Genomic DNA, 13,749 nt, shown 5'->3' on the forward strand with positions numbered 1-13,749 from the left:
TCATAAACAATTGAAGATCATATTATGAAAACAATTGAACCTTATATAGGGTTGGCCATGTATTGTTTGCGGAAGAATTGGATAATTGTGATAATTTGTGTGTGTGTGTGTGTGTTACTAGGATGGTGATAATAGAGAGATAATAGTTAGTTATAAACATTTTGAAATTAATGTTAGGTATGTTTATGTATTAAGAATTTTTTATAAAGATTGGCGTATAGGAATTTTATCTTAGAATTTATACATGGACATAAAATTTATAAAATTTGGATTTGATTTAACCCAAATATGAATATAAAACAACATGGAAAGTTAATTTAATAAAATTAAAAGTATATGTGGAGAATAAATTTGAATGCCGGTAGCGTAAGGATTATACACGAAAATTTAGGGAATTTAAGAACTAGTATTTGAATATATAAGTTAGTTGTTAGTAAATAAATAGTTGAATGTGAAATGAATAGAGGATAACAAAAGGGAATTGATAAGAAGTAAATATCTCTGATGGGGGATTTATAAATTAAGAAATTCATGTAGTTAAATTCATATTGATATAATGATGTGTCAATGAAAGGAAAAAAAATAAATAATGATGCTGAATTGTACAAGTGAGATTAAAGTAATGTGAAAATTTACATAATGTGATACTTATTAGTATGTTTACTAGTTGCATGATCCGCGTGATGCCGCGGGTCAATAATTTTTGCATAAAAATATTAAAAAAAATTAAGATCTAAAAATATTAGGTCTTTTTACAAAGTTATACCCAAGAGTCTTGGGTGTGGCTGCAACGCTTGATCCAAGAGTAATATTTATAATATTAATAATAACATTAAACTTGCATGACCCAAGTTTAAGTGGGTCTGACTACAATACCAAACCCAATAGTCTTGGATGTACTTCTGGATGTAAGGTCGTGTCATAAAAGTGTGATAATTAAAAAGAAAAAAACAAAAAAAAAAACCAAAAGGAAGAAAAAAATTAATGAAGAAAAAGAAAAAAATCTGAATTAACTGGGTTAACCCTTCAAACCTTGGATTCATGTCGTGAAAGTTTGATAACTAAATAGAAAAAAAAATTGACAGGTTAACACAAAATTAACTGGGCTAACTCGTTAAACCAGGTTAACCCGTTTGAACATTAACCAACTAAATTATATAAAAAAAATTAATTAAAAAGGAAAAAAACAAACAAAAAGGCATCAGTCATTTCACTGTGTACTCCAGTGCGCAGTCCACAGTTAAAGGCATAAAAACAGCAAAAAAGCAAAAAGAAAAACTAAAGGCATCATTCGATAACTAAATAGAAAAAAATTTAATATTGATGAACTAAATTAAATAAAAAAATATTAAATAAAAAGAAATAATAAAACAAAAAAAATTATAAGAAGAAAAAAACAAATAAAGAAAAAGAAAAAAAATCTAAATTAACTAAGTTAACCCGTCAAACCTGAGATCTATGTCATGAAAGTCTGATAACTAAATAGAAAAAAATTTAACATCAACAAACTAAATAAAAAATTTAATTAAAAAGAAAAAAAAAGAAGACAACAACACAGTGAAAAACTGAACAGTTTTAGTATATGTTATTAATTAAAAAAGCAAAAAAACAATTTCAGGTTAACTCGTCAAACTCGGAATCCGTGTCATGAAATTCTAATAACTAAATAAAAACAATTAACATTAACAAAAAAAAATTCATAAAAACACACAAAAAAAGCAAAAAAAGAAGCCATATAAAAGCATAAAAAACAAAAAAAAACAAAAAAAATGAAAAACAGAAAAAAAAGAAAAAAAAAAGAAAATAAAGACTGCTCAATGTTTCACTGTAAACTTACACTGTGAAATACTGAACTGAGCAGTTTTAGTTTATTCTTAATCTTAATGATAATCAGGAGAGGCACCTAGGAGAAGACCAACTGCTAGTGGAGTTCGTAGGACTGGAAGAGTAGGTAGGTATTTTGTTATAAACCTTATTTTGTTAATTTTACGTCACCTTGGATTTCTAGGGTTAGTAAGTCCTGTTCTATCGGGACTCGCGTAGGTAAATATTTTGCCTTTGATTTTTAGGGTTAGTAGATTTCATTTCGGGAAAGCTCGGGTGGGTAGGTATTTTACATTGGATTTCTCTGGTCAGTAGGTCCCTGGCCTATCGATACTCATGTTATATATTTGCCCTGGATTTATAAAGTCGGTATGTTTCAGCTCGTCATAGCTTAGGTCAACACATATTTACCTTGGATTTCTAAGGTCGATAGGACCCAACTCGTCTGTGCTATTTCACCACCCTCAAATTACCAAGAGTCAAAGACTTCTAAATTACGATTCTAGGCTTTAATCTTGATGTTACTTTCAATATGTGTCTGCCTAACTAGGCACATAGAGATAAACAAGAATAATACAATTCAGTTCAGCTCAAATTGGTGCATTGCTTGATTCAATCAAACTTTTAGTCTATTTTATGTTTTCAAACTTAAAGAGATGAACTAGTAATACCATCATTACTGACTGTTAAAAGCAAAAAAAAAAAAAAATAGAAAAACAATAATGAGTCCCTTGAAAAGATAAAAATGCAATGCAGGGAAATAGAACGAGAGTTAGAAATATATATTTCTATGATTATATAATAGTTGATGAGAAAACAAGTTAAAGTCTAGAAGAAGAAAATCTTCAGCAACAAGATTTAAAATGTACTCCTTGAAATTATATGGTCTTTTTACTAAAATTATACCGTCTGGATTCACAAGTTAATCTTAACAATGAGAGGCAGCATAAACACCTATAAACCCATCTATCTACAAATTGAATCTCTTACAATTTAAAATATCAAAACCCTAACCTTAATTCTAATCTTATATAGCAAAACAATTAGAGATCAAATAATTTTGTTTGTTGTGATGCATTACTAATAAGAGAGAGAGAGAGAGACAAATGTTTTTCTTTCTCCAGTGCATTCACGAGGTACATACATGTTTGGTTGACTAGAATTTCCAGATATTTTTCTTTGTCCAATGCCGGTAGTGAGACAAGAAGTGCCAAACAAAAAAAATAAATTGTAACATAAAGAAATTAGTGTATAAATGAGATACACATTTGTGAAACATGCCAATAAGATCATCAATGAAACAAGACTCATATTTAAAACATCAGGATACCATCATTGGGCTTGGATCATAAAGTGAGTCAACACCCTTTAATCAAGGAAACAACCAGATTTTTCCCACAACATCATATGCAATATTCTAGCTATGTTCCTTGCCCTCAACTGTCGACAATACTTTTTTTCATTGTGCATTAACATAAAATTCGAGTGGTGTTTTCGTGAAGGGAAATGAAAGCAAGTGTAAAATGAAACTTCAAGATCCACTAATTCAATCACAACTCCCCTAAAGCTTTGTACACGAGAAAACAACTAACCTGGCAAGTTGGGTGCATTTAAAACATCATCATTGAACCAACTAAATTGGCAAAGCAGTAGACCCACAAAGTGCTAGAAATAGAGTTGAATGGGGCCACTCCTAACATTGCTATTCCTTTTTTTTTTCTTTTACCATAAGTAATGAGATAAAAAAACACAGCAACACCCATACATAAAGTATTATTATTGAAATAACAACAACCATAAACTAGATTTGAAGGATAAAATTAAAGATCACATAAACTTTGACAAAAAGACAGAATAAAAAAAATCAAAAGAAAAGAAACCAAATTGAAATTAGTATTATTCTTATTGAAGAAAAAATTAAAAAAACCTGTTATGATCGATAAAATTGAAATCCATAAAAACTTTGATAAAAGAGCAAAAAAAAAAAGAAAAGAATGGAAACTAGAAGGACCGAATTGAAAAACTTACATTTAAAAATTAAAATTGAAGGATTAAATTGAAATAAAGATAAAACTTTAATAAGGAAAAAAAGAGAAAAATAAAAAAAAATCAGAACTGAAAAGACTAAATCTAAAACATCAATAACCATAAGGATTGTAGTTGATTTTTTAGGCTAGAAGAGTATGAAGGGGGAAAATAGGAAGGGCCATGGGCGACAAACCAACCACCTTTAGATGCCATGTGCCACCAATAAAGGAAGAGAACACGAAGGAGAACCAAATGAGATGACAAAAGCTTATTTTACACTACCAGGAGATGGTGCACGCGCCGCCCAAAGTGTGGAGCGTCGTCCACGCGCCAACAACTTTTTGCATTTAAAAATCATGAATTAAATGGTAAATTACGTTACAACCATCAACCAAACCAATAATTACAAAAAAAAAGTGAGAAAAAGACACCAAAACCCTTGTTTCAATGGCATAATATTTCTGTCCTTAAAGTTACATACGTAATCTTATTATATTCTAAAAAAGAAAAAGACAACACCCTCGCCTTACAATGCTAGTTTTTTTTATTCCAGGGGTATTTTGGTTCTTTTACTATTCATAAATATATTGAATGGACAGAAATACCCCCAGACAAATCCATAATGACTGATTATTGTATGAAAAGATAAAAATACCCTTGGCTTAAAGGAAAACAATATATCATTGACTAAATACATGCATACTTCATATATATCTATTCCTATTTTTTGTTGAATATTGAATAATAGTTGAATAATGGATACCCAAAACCCGATCCGTGAATATCTATTATCATCCCTAATTTCAAGCTCAAATTACACACCTTCCCAATTGAGCTTTAATAGGTGAGAGATTGAGCTTGATCTTAATTTTCTAATCACATGCGTTAGAAAGGGCCTAATAAATACTTTACAATACTAGGATAGAAGCATGGACACTAATCAGACTAAGATAATGAATTCTCTGATGCATTTACCAGAACTACATGACCAGCCATAATCAGTTAACTAAACATATTTGCATGCGTTTCTTATTTCCTTTAATTATCAATAATTACCCACTACCTCTATTATTATGGATTGCGTCTGCTTCTTTTCTTTCTTTATTTGTCAATAATTGCCCACTTTCTCTTGATTTATGAACAAATGGTGGAACATGGGTGTTGGTTTATGTAACTGATAGTTAGTCGTTTAATCTTTCAATTTTAGTTATTTGTAATTCGATTATTTAAAGCCTGATTCTGACTAATAGAAACAGATTAGTTTTATGAAGTTTTTGTTCATTATTTGGAGAGATTCCAAGTGAGCTTTCAGATATTAGTGAGATTCTAATTTTCTGAGGGCTACGCTATTTGTGTCTATAGTGTCATCATTCTCATAAGCTAGAAAATAAGTGGTAACCTCCTTGAGGGCATGTTAGGGTGACCATGGTCTCTCACCCTCTTAGCCAAAACTCTAGGCACTTATTTCATGATCGTAAGCCATTTACGGCCTATAATGCTACCATTTTCCCTATATATGATATAAAAGAGGAATAACATCAATGACTTTCATTGTCATCAATGGACTGATATGACCTTTGAGAAATAGAAGAGCATGTATCATGAGTTGTAAATATTGGGTTAAAATTTAAGGTCAATCATAGAGTTCAAGAATATCTTGCGATACAGGCAAGCAAATACAACATGAATTTTGTTAGTTGTTGTCCTTTTTTTTTATCTTGTAGACTTTCTATTTGAAAAAGATTTTTTTTGCTAACAATGCAAGGATATTTAACAACTAATTTTGAGAGATTTTATAATTATACAAGACTCTTATTGGCATAAATAAAGTTTTCATTATATGGTAGGGATTATTTAATAAAATCCTAGCTACAAAAGAAAACCTTATAGACAGCAATAAAGGGAAATCAACCTAATTATTAGTTTTTCATTTTTTGCTAGGATTTCCTAACATAGTTTATTATGTGCAACTACGATAAGTAATTAAATTCAAAAGTTTTCATACTTGGAGAGGGCATTATTTGTTATTTGTTGTCTTTTGTCTATTTGAAGAAGATTCTTGTTATAATAGGAATCCAAAGCGTCATGTAGTTTTTTTTATATATATTTTGGCCTTTTTCCTCAGTTATTGATTTTTTTTATTTTTAATTTAATCCTTCCAATTTGTGTTAATTGGGATTTAAAGTTGATAATTTATTTTAATTTGCATTTTATTTACTTATCTTAGTATCAAAAAATACTCCAACATCAAGTTGGTACTCGATTTTGTAAGATATTGTTAAATTCTTTACTTTTCTAAAGATTGAGTCAAGTAAAAGGATCCCCCACACATACCTATATGATGACAAAGTGATGATATATATATTAAATGTTCATAATTCTAATAAATGACAGACTTATGGAACTACCATAATTTCTAAACATGAATCTTAGTGCACTAGATTACAAGATAAACAATTTCTTTTAGAAGAATTCTATATTTTATGGGAAGAAGTTTCTGATCTAGTTACATTTCTCTAGTAGTTGCAATATAACAGTAAACACTCATTTGAAAATCTTTGCCACGGACGCTGCATAGAAATGCCCTAATCCATGTAGTTTTTTAGAGGGAAAGTTAAGGGACCCTAGAACAAAAGCTCGTTAAGTGCATTGTTTTCTTGGATAGCAATGCAAGAGATAAATTTGACTATTAACACATAAAAAAGGAATAATCCTTCAGTCCATAAATTTAAAACACTCATCACTCAATATATTATATAGTAGACACACAACAAATAAATAAGATAACATATATAAAAAAATAATCACAATGAAAAACTAACTTACAAACACAATTAACTTTCGAACTGAAATGGGCTAGGTGTATGGGGTTGCGCTATCCAAGTTTTGGATAAGGAAATCCTTACAGACCAAACACACTCTCTTACCAGTCCCGTAAAATGCGCTTTTCAAGCACATAATAGCCAAGCCCCTCCCTCTTTTCCCTAATGAATGCAGCAATTCAACAAGTTAACCTACAAAACATAAGATATTAATGATAATGTTTCCTTGTCGAGAAAAGAACACATAAGATAATCAGGAAACCCTCTTCTTTGAAGAAACCCAATTGCCATTACCCCCAATCTAAGTGAACCACTAAACTTGGAACATGGTAAGCAAATCAAAACAATATTAACAATATGATACCTGATACATGATATTCCTGAAAATAGAACACCACCAGAAAAAAAAACAATAGATTAAACCAAACAACAAAGCTGAGCAACAAAAAACAAATCCAGAAATGCTCTTAAACTGCAGATAAAATAAAAAATTATTAGCCATAATGGATAACCAAAATCCATAAAGTAATGGTATAACAATACCTTTTATACCTTTATTTTCTGCGACCACATATAACATAGCGACCACATATTCATACCTTTATTTTCACAGTAACATATTTCCCTCCAAATTTGCTTCATGACATCCATCATCGTCACAATTATCATATTCGTGATCAACATCTTGTCAAGATACCACAAAATTTATAGAACTGTTTCAACGGCTATCTAGATTGACCACAAATGTATGACATGAAACTTTAAAATGCACTCATATGGTTATCTCAAAATTTCAACTTAAAAGACCAAAAAATATACTGATTAAACTTGGAAAACAATAAAAAGACAAAGGAAGAACGCCAAGGCATTGCACAAGACTAGCAAGGGAAAAATGAACGATATGAGTAAATAAAAGAACAAATGAAACAAAGACATAAAAGACTCCTTTAACTAACCTTTTTCTTCATCATAGCCAAATGACCACGACCACCTTGCACGAGTTCAAAGAATACTTCGCTAAAGTGCTCAACAACTCCTTTGACAGTGCAATATTCATTGTCTCGCTGATCTAAAACAAATATCAGTTCTATGATTTTCTGCACACAAGCATTGAAGTAATAAAACATAATCTCATTGAAGTAAAGATACATAAATCTTAATCTCACGTTAAAAACAATAAGTACAACATAAGATATTTAAGCAATAAAATCCAGCACCATAGTTCAACTTGACTTTTCTGGAGTTTCTCCTGTTTCTCAGTGATATTTACATGTTGGTCTAGTGCCTTCTTGTTTACATGGCTGAAGTTGCTCATTGCACCTATGAAGCATTTATGCAACTCTTTCACACTCTACTTATACCTATATGTTCCAATAAAAGAAAGCATGTCACTTCTCAAAAGATGAAAGCTTAAGTGGAAGCATGCAAACATGACCTATCTCAGTAAGTACCAAGTACATGTAGAGGCAAGACCAAAACATCATCTGCTAGGATTTCAACATAGATATTGGCTGGCAAATCAGGCAAGATAAATAGATTTAAAATAATGATTACAAGACAATAATACATAAAAAGCCAAGAACAAAAAATTAAAACTCAGACTAGAGCAAATTCATAGTTAGTCATTTACCACATAAAAACAGGATAAAGCAAATTCACAATTCAGAGTTCCTATGAACTTGAACAAATAATATGCTAGAAAGGCTAATCATTTCTTTAGATATAACTCTTGTTAAGTCCAGTTTACTAAAGATACCCAAACAATTCAAAAAAGAAAACAAAAAAGAAAAACCCTTAACATTGTGTTTTGATCATGGAATTATCTGATAAGAGGGCATGGTCCTTTCCTAATTAAATGATGAGCATGAGATAAGAAAGTGCCACCTATAGAAAGATTTTCACAACACCAGCATGCATCTACATTGATGTTAAAGTATCAGAATAGACTAATCTAAACTCTTGCTTGAGCCAATTTGAAGAAAAAAGACGTAAATCATCATTTTCCATTTACAGCCTTTTGTCACGAATAGCTTTGCTGGAAAATGGGTTGCCCGACCTTGTTTTTTGATAAAGGATGCTCACCTGCTTTTCACACTCCATTATACTGCAAGTTGCCAAAACCGTTTATGAAAGAAAGACACTGCACAAAGAAAAATTCCTTCTACCAAATAAAAGTGTTATTTTGGCATAGAAAGAACCATCAAGATAAGGAAAGAAAATACAGCTCTTGACCTTTGAGAAAAGTCTTCAATTGAAAATCCCAAGCAGTATAATTTTTGCTAATGAATATGACACAAACATTATTTGACTTCTCCATAAGGACTAAGACTATGATTGAGAGAGAAAACTATGAGTGGGTGCTTTGATATCATTATAGAATGGTTAGAATTCAAAATGAATTAATTTTCACTAGGTAACCATTACATATAGGGCCAACTACTGGTTTGTACAAGGAACTAATTATACCGGGAAACCAGGCTAGCTGCTAGTTATAGAAGGAAACTAGAGTCTTTCATCAATGTCAATGATGGTATCTATCAGCAATAACAAAAGGTTCAAAGAGTCAAACCATTCCTTAATGCACTACATTGTATGGATTGGAGTGAGAGAACCCACCACTTTCCACTAAATTCGTAACTTAAGTTTTCCTAAAAATTATTAGACTTTCTGTCATTGATCTTCTGGAAATAGAGCAAAAGACAGTGAGAAATAGAGTGTATAAAGAACATTGATTCTTTTCTACGGAGAAGCAATTGTTCTACGGAGATGCAATTCCTCCTTATCAACATGTTGATAGGTGAAAACATGTTAACAAATGAGAGGACAAGAAGAAAACAAAAGTTGAACGCAAAATAGCCATTTTATAAAACATTGTATAAAGCATTTTGCAGTCATATTAAAATAACATAGCAACATGGAAGCACTAATCATATTTTTCCTTTTACATAATTCTCTCAAGACACACACCCAACAATATCTAAACTTCAATAACAAGGTAACCCATAAAAAGTGTATCATCCATTTACTATCACAAAATAGCCATGCCAGCAACTTGCTGTTTGAGTTGGCCATCAACAGTGAAGATGGTCCTGGTTGGTTGATTTAGACACTAAACAAGTGAAATAGAGACTTCCAACCCAACCCATTTAGCTTCCATGAGAGTGAGGACTAGGCATGACATCAGTTAAGTTTAAACAATGCGTCAAGATCGATAAAGTTGAAGATTCCAAGAGGTAGTAATTGAAGACAACATCTATGTGATAACAATGTTCAAAAAGAACAACACGTAGATTGAGCACTTTCGAATAAGAAAAGAGTAATCAGGTTTCCTTTCATCTTTTGAGGGTTGGGAGGGATGAAGAAAATAGATAAAAAAATTTATATGCCTGCAAATCTAAAGCATTTTGCAGTCATATTAAAATAACATAGCAACATGGAAGCACCAATCATATTTTTCCTTCTACAGAATTCTCTCATGACTCACACACAACAATATATAAACTTCAATAACAAGCTGACCCATAAAAAGTGTATCATCCATTTACTATCACAAAATAGCCATGCCAGCCACTTGCTATTTGAGGTGGCCATCAACAGTGAAGCCCGGTTGGTTGATTTAGACACTGAACAAGTGAAATAGAGACTTCTAAACCAACCCATTTAGCTTCCATGAGAGTGAGGACTAGACATGACATCAGTTAAGTTTAAACGACGAGTCGAGATCGATAAAGTTGAAGATTCCAAGAGGTAGTAATTGAAGACAACATCTATGTGATAACAATATTAAAAAAAAACAACACGTAGATTGAGCACTTTCGAATAAGAAAAGAGTAATCAGGTTTCCTTTCATCTTTTGACGGTTGGGGGGATGAAGAACATAGATAAAAAAAATTGTATGCCCGCAAATATAGAGCACTTTTCGGGCCCCCCCATAAAGCATTACAAGGTTTCCAATTTCATGCATGGATGGAAGGATAGTGGCAGGATCCTAGATTGTTATCCCAATCAATGGTTGCCACAGTTTGACTTTCTAAACTACTCAAATAAAATTATGCCTCATTACATAACAACTAATTCTCCTTTCATAATAAGATCTAGACCATTATTTACACTCCATACTTTAGAAAAGAAAAGGAAGTAGGTTATGAAGTATTACCGAGATGTGATTGTCGGAATTATCAACACAATCTCAATGAAAGCAAATAAAACTTGATCCCCTGCACCTTCCTGTTAAATAACAACAATCATTAGAATACAAACTTAAAAGGGTGACATTGAGAAAATACCTCAATCTCATGATGAAACATACATCGAGTAGTTGATGCCCATCATCATTGCATAGGTTGTGGAAGAGATCACTCAATACAAAACGAATGGCTACTAAAGAAACAAACTGTAAGCCCATAACATAATTTTGATATCAATATATTACATAGTAGACAAAAAAACAAATGAATAAGATTAAATATATATAATAAATCACAATGAAAAACAAACTTATCAACATAATTAACTTTCGAACTGAAATGGGCTGGGTGTATGAGGTTGCGCTATCCAAGTTTTGGATAAGAAAATCCGTATAGACCAAACAACACTCTCTTACCAATCCCGTAAAATACGTTTTTCAAGCACATAATAGCCATGCCCCTCCCTCTTTTCGCTAATGAATGCAGCAATTTAACAAGTTAACCTACAAAACATAAGATATTAATGATAATGTTTCCTTGTCGAGAAAAGAACACTTATATAATTAGCAAACCCTCTTCTTCGAACAAACCCAACTGCCATTACCCCAATCCAAGTGAACCCTCAAACTTGGAACATGGCAAGCAAACAAAAACAATATTACCAATGGAATACCCGATACATGATATTCCTGAAAGTAGAACACCACCAGGAAAAAAAAAACAATAGATTAAACGAAACCACAAAGTTGAGCAACACAAAAAAAATCCAAAAATGCTCTTAAACTGCAGATAAAATAAAAGATTATTAGCCATAGTGGATAACCAAAATCCATAAAGCAATGGTATAACTAAAACCATATTTTATTTTACCAAAAAAGCATGAGCCTGTTACTGAACCTCTCTCACAACCATCAACCAACTATAGTCAAAAGCAACTAGCAGAGTTTAGCAACCTAGAAGTTAAACAAAGAAAATTTTGCATTACAATAAAATTTCTTATATATTTTTTTCCTTGTTAAATGATGTCCATTTCCTTTCTGGTTACAAATGGTTGATGATATCCAAAAAAATTGATCAATAAGTTGTGATTGAGTTGGTAAGAGAGCAATTAAGGCATCATGTTATATAATATCCTTTCTTATTTCTCTCTCTTCCTTTCTGCAAAAAAATAAACACATTTCCCTCTAGATTTGCTTCATACCTTTATTTTCACAGTAACATATTTCCCTCTAGATTTGCTTCATGACGTCCATCATCGTCACAATTATCATCTTCGTGATAAACATCTTGTTAAGATACCGTAAAATTTATACAACTGTTTCAATGGCTATCTAGATTGACCACAAATGTATGACATGAAACTTTAAAATGCACTCATATGGTTATCTCAAAATTTCAACATAAAAGACCAAAAAATATAGTGATTAAACTTGGAAAGCAATAAAAAGACATTGGAAGAACTTCAAGGCATTGCTTACTAGCAAGGGAAAAATGAACGATAGGAGTAAAGAAAAGAACAAATGAAACAAAGACATTAAATGCTCCTTTAAGTAACCTTTTTCTTCATCATAACTAAATGACCATGACCACCTTGCACAAGTTCAAAGAATACTTCGCTGAAGTGCTCAACAACTCCTTTGAAAGTATGATCCATCGATTCATTGTTTTGCTGATCTAAAACAAATATAAGTTCTATGATTGCATTGAAGTAAAAAAAAAACATAATCTCGATGAAGTAAAGACACATAAATCATTATCTCACGTTAAAAACAATAAGTACAACATAAGACAAGCTCACTTTAGAGTTCTCCAGTTATGACTTCAGCTAATGAGTTAGCATCATTTAGTTCTTACCTCTTCAATATAGCTTCACCATATAACATTTCAAACCTTGCAAAGGATAAGGCTTCCAACTTTTGTTTTTGTCATTTCAGATTAGTTGTGAAATTAGTCTCTAGAATCCATCTGAAATAAGTTGCTTGAAAGACATACTGATATGAAGTACATCATTCAAACGATAAAGTGTCCATGGCAGAAGGTCAAGAGACTGCTAGTGATTATGCCATATCGTCTAGCAGATTGCGAACACAGTATAAGAGCGAATATTTTACATAATAGAATATAATAGGTAAATTACTTGCGTGATGTCACGGGTTGTTATAGGAATGATGCAAGAAGCCAAGTGAGGATTACTTGAACTAATCCAAAAAGCCAAGCAGACAAAGAACGTAGTAAAAATGGGAAAAGAAAAATCAACAGTGTTTGGGCAAAATGTGCAACCATACGGAGAACCTCTCTATTAAGATGACTTAACAATTGAAAAGGCCAGAGCACAAAACATTCAAATCCTTACCAGCACCCATTAAAAAAACGCTAATAAGAGCATCCCACAATCACAGTATAAAGACACATCCAAGGTTTAAAAACAAACTATCATTGCCAGCAAAACATATAACAGCCTTATTGGCATCCTAGGAGAGCACGAAAAAGATCTAGAAAAATATAACGGGCAGGAGCATGTGTTAACACAAAAAATAGGCATAAAGAGCAAACACGTGAACGATGTGCATCATTATTGATAAAAATAATTGTGCCGACATTCTGAACAGATGAAACAATAGACAATTGAAATGCTGATTAAAATCACGCATATCAAAACAAAAGACTGCAACGCAAGCTTACCAAAGGATTTAAGGAAAACAAAAACAAAAAATCACCCAACAATTAGTGAAGAAAAGAAACCTAGAAATCCACAAGAAGCTTTCTTGAATCTACAAGGAAAGTAGAAGTCGACATATCCACAAGAGTAAGGAAACATGCAAAAAATCAAATTTCACTCGACAAGCATCTAGCATTACGACTCGAAAAAATGGGTGCCTATTCAGGTC

The 13,749-nt window shown here is 31.8% G+C and overlaps 1 long non-coding RNA gene across 6 annotated transcripts; it reads right to left on the bottom strand.

The window, feature by feature from the left end:
- Positions 1 to 6,541: 6,541 nt before the first annotated feature.
- Positions 6,542 to 13,202, bottom strand: LOC133668078 (uncharacterized). Of its 6 annotated transcripts, XR_009833633.1 has the most exons (6): positions 10,984 to 13,202; positions 10,831 to 10,901; positions 8,757 to 8,814; positions 8,126 to 8,185; positions 7,631 to 8,035; positions 6,542 to 7,358 (listed from the first exon to the last, which is right to left on the bottom strand). It is a non-coding gene; the product is annotated as an uncharacterized LOC133668078 (long non-coding RNA). The 6 variants fall into 6 exon arrangements; XR_009833632.1 differs by lacking the exon at positions 8,757 to 8,814; XR_009833634.1 differs by lacking the exons at positions 8,126 to 8,185; positions 8,757 to 8,814.
- Between the last annotated feature and the right edge of the window lie 547 nt (positions 13,203 to 13,749).

Source organism: Populus nigra, chromosome 11 (genome assembly GCF_951802175.1).
Source record: "Populus nigra chromosome 11, ddPopNigr1.1, whole genome shotgun sequence".
In the NCBI taxonomy this organism is placed as follows: domain Eukaryota; kingdom Viridiplantae; phylum Streptophyta; class Magnoliopsida; order Malpighiales; family Salicaceae; genus Populus; species Populus nigra.